Below are 6397 nucleotides of genomic sequence, written 5' to 3' on the forward strand. Positions count from 1 at the left end.
TGTGTGTTAATTTTGACGCCGCTAGCTCTGCAGATTGTCTTGCAATTCCTTTACCTCTCAGAAATGATTATGAAATAAAAGTGAAATACGTGACGAGTGTGACGTTAGGAAAACATTAGGCAGCATGGAGAGATTCTGTATGGGACCAACCAACCCAAACGAGTACTGTGTGATCTGCTACCCAGCATGTACCCAACGAGGCAGCATGGCTAGCTCAGTCGGTAGAGCATGAGACTCTTAATCACAGGGTCGTGGGTTCGAGCCCTACGCTGGGCGGCACGGAATTTTTCTCCGCGGCAGATGTAAATTACCGATTTTCTGATTCAAGTGATGTAATGGAAATAGCAACTTTAAAATTTGCCTACGTCTCAATCAGTCGCAAGGAAACTGTATTTGAAGGTCAAGGTGATTTTGTAGACATGTGTGAAAGTCATGTTCTGAAGTGCAGGTGGTTATGTTTGGAGAGAACATCGGCTACGTGTCAGACGTGTAGCCAAGCAGTAATGAATGGGTCGCCATAACTGCAAATATTAGTTCAGTTCCGCTTCAGACGCCGTGCAGTGTGGACGTGCCTAGTCTTTCGCTCCGCCGTAGCGTTTCGTGTAGTGGGATATCGTTTGTTTACGTGTAGTGTTGTACCTTCTGTAAGTTTTTCTCCGTCGATGTTTCGTTCCTTGTGTTACTTTCTGTGTGTATTTCAGTGTTTTTGTTTAGCGGTTTAGACCACGTAGTTTTTGAAAATGTCGTCTCAGGTTATTCCTCGTCAGGCTACAGTTAGTTTTGCTTTCGACAAGTCCAACCGCCATGTGCAACCTAGTTCCCTTGAGATTCATGATTGGTTAGTAGATACCTTTGGCATTAATTCGGATCAGGTGCACACTGCTTATTTTGATACAGAACTCTATGTTTTCTTTGTTAAATTTATGGACCCCCTTCAGGTTGATAAAATTATTTCCAAATTTAGTCATCAGGTTCTCTTTCGGCATCGAGATGATTCTGTCAGTACCGTACTGCTTTCAAATGGTTTCATTACGTACACCAGTGTTCGTATTTACAGCCTTCCGCCGGAGGTGGATAATGTGTATCTTAAGGAGGGTTTACTCAAGTATGGTGATGTTAAGAGTATTCGCCTTGAACGCTGGTCCAGCCAACATCGTCTGCAGTGTTACAGTGGTATTCGTTCCGTCGAAATGCACGTGAAGCAGAATATTCCCTCGCACCTGCAGATCGGTGGATATCGCGTCCATGTAACATATAGTGGTCAGGTTGGCACCTGTTTCTTGTGTAATGAGAGTGGCCACGTGCGTACCGACTGTCCGCGGAGGGTTTTTGTGTTAAAAAATTCTCTCGAACAGCGTCGCAAGTTAACGGTCGCTGACCTCGTTGCCGGTGGTTCTGCTCTTGGTGTCGAACAGTCCAGTGGTAGTAGCGCCCAGCCGCAGGTTTTGCACGCCCCTGACACAGAATTTCCTCCTTTGCGTGCTAAATCTGATGTTGTTCCGTCTGTTCCTCAGGTGGGTGTGCCGCTTTTGAATAATAAACGGCGTCGTGCACAAGATGGAAATAGTACGGATGAGGATCTCCCCGAGATGCCCCAATCCGAGAGACCGACATCCTCCGAGCCACAGAGTAGTGTAGATGCTCCCTGTTCCCCTGAAGTAGCTGTTCCGGTAGCGGCTGCTGACGCCCCTCCAGCTTCCGACGCGGCTTCTCTCGCGCCGCCTTCCGAACCGACTTCGTTGTCACAACAAGTTGAGCCGCAACAACTTCCTGCTTCGCTGCCTCATACCTCTGCCAGCGGAGCTGCTCCGCTTCCTTCCAGCTTAGCAGCTTCGGAGCTTCCTGCTCACGTTTCGCCTCCGTGTAATCCATGTTTGCCGGAAGCTAGTATTGGTGTAGACCAGTCCGTTTCGTCGGATGTTTCCCCCACGACCCCGGACCCTGACTGTGGACCGGCGCGGGTGGTGTCGGATACAGAACTTGACCCTCCTACGTCACCGGCGGCTCCCGCTTCCTTGCCCGTCAGCCGACGCAAGTTGCGCGTTCAGCCGATCGTCAATGCTGTTCGTAAAAAACCGAAACGTAAGGGATCCGCGGAAGGGGGTAGCAGTCCCCCTCCCTCGGATGCCTCCGTCTCCCCTGCTATGGACTGTGATGTTGATGCGTCGGTGTAGGTGATTTCTTCCCTCGCTTTTCTCTCCATGGTTCAAGCATACACCTTTCTTACCTTAAATGTTAACCGTATTGAGTCCGACGTTCGCATTGCCTCTTTGCGGCAGTTTCTCTACGACTCTTGTGCGGACGTAGTATTTTTGCAGGAAGTATTGTTTTCTGATCTCTCTCTACCTGGATTTCAAACTGTTTTTAATGTCGCACCGGAAAATTCAACAGGAACTGCTCTTTTCTTTCGAGAAGGTATTCCTGTTACTGACATTGAATTCCTTGACTCTGGCCGTGGGATTGGTTGTCGTCTTTTTGATCTCCACCTAGTTGTTTTGTATGCCCCCTCTGGTTCGGGTCGCACTGTGGCTCGATCGCGCTTTTATAAGGAAGAGCTTATTTATCTTTTGCGCAAGAGTCCTCGGAGTCTTCTGCTCGGAGGCGATTTTAATTGTGTTTTACGCCCTGAAGACCAGTCCCCCAATTTTAATTATTGCCGAGATTTACATGACTTGGTTCGTACGATGCACCTGCGTGATGTTTGGGAACACAAATATCCAACCCTGGTGAAATTTACGTATTTTACCGCGTCCTCATGCAGTAGACAGATTCTACTTCTCTGATTTTTTATGTGATAACATTCTTTCTGTCGATGTTATTCCTACTAGTGTTTCTGACCATTGTGCTTTTACTGCAACTGTAAATCTTAGTCACCAACCAGCAAAACTTTATCGTTCCCAGTGGATGTTAAATGTTTCCCACCTTGCCGACAGTGCCATTGATGAAGTTGTAAGTGCCGTGTGGGAGCGATGTCTTCGCTCTGTCCCGCGTTACCCCTCCTTGCTCGTTTGGTGGACTGCGTGTGCCAAGCCCAAGATTCGTCAGTCTTTGATTTTTTACTGTGCCGCAAGGGCGCGTGATTTTAAGAACACGTATGAATTTTACTACTCTGTCCTGCGTGAACTGTATGACGCGGCGGGTCCTTCTCCTCTGCGGATCCATGATGTTCGTCGTATTAAAGCAAAGCTCCTGACCCTCAATCGACGACAGTTGGATGGTCTGCGAGTAAAGTCGAAACCTCACTCTCTTGTTGAAGGTGAACCGACTTCTTTGTACCACCTGCTGCGGCATCAGACTCGACGTCGTCGCACCTTCATCTCTTCTCTTATGGTGGATGATGGACGACAGCTTATTGCACAGGAGGATATGACGCGTGCTCTTCATCAGTATTACGCTAGTCTCTATTCTGCCGATGATTGTGGTGCGTCACTTTCTGATGATGTCCTTGAGGATCTTCCTGCGACGATCACGCCTGACGCGAACGGCGACTTTCTCCGGGAGTTCCAGGTAGATGATGTTTTCGGTTTTATCGCTCGCTCTCCGTCCGGTAAATCGCCGGGTCCTGACGGCCTGCCTAAAGAATTTTATCTCCGTTTTTGGCCTCTTTTGGGTGGCACTTTTACGCAGATTTTAAATGAGATTGTCAGGGGGATGGATGTGCCAGCCGATTTTAAAGTAGGGAAAATTGTTTTAATTCCGAAGTCCACTGGTCGTTTATCTACTGCCAATCTTCGTCCGCTCACATTGCTGAACTTTGATTACAAGACAGCTGCTAGAGCGCTCAATAGTCGATTGTCTTCTCTGCTTCGGAGTGTGATTGGTGCACATCAATGTTGTTTCCCTGGTAGATCTATTCTGACCCCAGTAGCCGAATATCGGGATGTTGTCTCGGTTGCGGCGGTTACAAACGTTCATTGTGCCTTTGCTTTCCTCGATTTTTACAAGGCTTTTGATCACGTCAGTCATGTGTTTTTAAATCGTGTTTTAGATACAATAGGTTTTAACACTTCATCACGTGGTGTTCTTGGTAATTTGTATAGGGGAATAACTGCTCGGGTGTCAGTCAATGGGCAGCTGACGCCGCCCATTGCTATCCGCCGAGGGGTACCTCAGGGTAGTCCGCTCTCTATGTCTCTATTCATATTGTCCCTGGAACCGCTGCTTCGGACTCTTGCTTCCAAGCTTCAGGGTATGACCCTCTCTGGTGGGAAGTTCACTGTTAAGGCGTACGCGGACGATGTCGTCGTTCTCCTCCGTCAACGTGATGATATCACATTGTTGAAAGGGGTAGTTGATGCATACTGTTGTGTCTCTGGAGCGCGTCTCAATCAGGGTAAATGTAAATTCCTTGATATTCGAGGGTTTCGCGATGCTGATGTCCCTTGGGCCACTTTTGTCGATCGCCATACGTCATTGGGGATTAGCATTGATCGGTGTCCTATAAAAATGGCGGCTCTTAATCGGAAATCTGTCACCGAGAAGATACAGGGGGCTCTGATGGTCCATGAGCAGCGCTCTGCTACCATTTTGCAAAAAGTCAGAATTTTAGACAAGTACGTGTTATGTAAAGCCTATTATGTTGCTCAGCAGTTACCACTTCCCATTATGGTGGCGAAAAGGTTGCGCCAATTGTCTAGCAGGTTTATATGGAAGGGTCATCTATTCAAGTTGCGTTACGAGGTTATGACGAAACCGCGTATCTCCGGAGGCTTGGGCCTCACTGACATTACTCGCAAGGCACCTGCCTTGTACGTCCGCCGTACGACTCTCATTGTTACGCAAGAAGTGACTTCAATTACATCCAGACTTTTTACTGTTCTGCGTCCGAAGAGCCTTGCTCCACCTGTCGACGTCGGTCGCCTCAATTTTAAGTTGAAACACGTCCGGGAATTTTATATTGCGGTTAGTTACCTCGGTGACGTCTTCTTGCGATGACCGGTGCCAACGACCAAGAGCTTGATTGCCCGTTGTGAGGGGCTGGCTGGTCCCAATCCAATCGAACTGGCGTCTCCATCAGTGTCCTGGAGGAACATCTGGAAGAATGTTAGTCTGCCGATCAACTCAATGGCTGTGGCGTCCACGTGGTGTAGGGTAGTTAATGGTTTGGTCCCCACCAACGTACGACTGCACCGTATAGGTCTTTATGACACGGACAACTGCACTCGGTGTGGTCTCCTGGACACACTTGAGCATCGATTCCCCTGCAGTGGGCACCTTGCTAATTGGCTTTGGCTCAGGAAACAACTGGCTTTTGTCACTAGGACTGCCGAAACCGCTTATAACATTGACATCATCGTACGGCCCGATTCTTCCTTTCATCCGCGAACAAAGCTCAACACCGTTATGTGGTTGCTTGGACAATTCGTACATTTTGTCAATAGTTGTCATGAAGAGGATGAACACCTAACGTTTCGGCAGTACATCCTTACTGCTTACTGGAACCGATTGCGCTTGCCAGGACTCCGTAAAGATTTTGCAAATATGCTTAGCCTGACATTTGAAAGGGAGGGTGTTGGCTAAGGTCGCCTGTGTGAGCCGATTTCTTTTATACTGCAGCTGGTTTTGCCGCCTTTATGTAAAATTATTCTCTACACCTGGACTGAAGTTTACGTGGACCTTTAGGGCGAACGAGAAAAACAAAAGTAAGACCAAGAACCGAGACAGTAGGGGAAAGTACGACGCCGTTGTACAGGTGCCATTCGGAAACAGGACGGTGGAATCACCGTGGCCAGGCCTCGGGTTTCGACCCTGCCCGATTTGTTTCCACAGCCTGAATCTGACTGTCACCCCTAAATTTGAAACAATGGCACACGAAAATGAAAGTAAAAAAAAAAAGTGGTAAAGCACTGGTCTAGTATACCAGGGGTCGTGAGTTCCATCCTCATAGGAGGAAGACGAATTTTGAAAATCAGTTGCGCGTCGTGGCCGTACAGCAAACAGTATCTGTGATGACAAACAATTAGCGACAGGCGTTTTATTAAGATTTACTCTCAGATGTGATTAAAGCGAATGGCGCAGATAAAGCATTTGCCAAAGCGGTACGGCATAAGGTGGGATGAGGCAGTCTGAATTACATTTTATAGATGTATTTCTCACAAATCTCTGAGCCTCTCGCGGTCGTCGTCGTCGTCGTCGTCGTCGCCGCCGCCGCTTCTGCAGAAGTAGCAAATTTCCATCGTAGCAAATGCGGCGAGGGACACCCTGCCTTTGATTCCGAATGGACAAGGTATGTGGTCTTGTTTGCCAGTCTATATTTGGTCGTTCTCGTAAGAGATTGAATGTAACGAATGGGTGGGAAAGAGTAAGGGGCAGTGGCTGTGTGGAACGAAAACACAATTCCTCACGGGGTGTGAGCGTTTCCAGATGAGTCGTATATAAGTTATACTTGGTCGTCAGT

At 48.0% G+C, this 6397-nt stretch overlaps 1 non-coding gene across 1 annotated transcript; it reads left to right on the plus strand.

Moving 5' to 3' along the window:
* The first annotated feature begins 203 nt into the window (after nucleotides 1–203).
* On the plus strand, nucleotides 204–276 carry Trnak-cuu (transfer RNA lysine (anticodon CUU)). Its single transcript has one exon. It is a non-coding gene; the product is annotated as a tRNA-Lys (tRNA).
* Nucleotides 277–6397: the final 6121 nt, after the last annotated feature.

Source organism: Schistocerca gregaria, chromosome 3 (genome assembly GCF_023897955.1).
Source record: "Schistocerca gregaria isolate iqSchGreg1 chromosome 3, iqSchGreg1.2, whole genome shotgun sequence".
Lineage (NCBI taxonomy): Eukaryota > Metazoa > Arthropoda > Insecta > Orthoptera > Acrididae > Schistocerca > Schistocerca gregaria.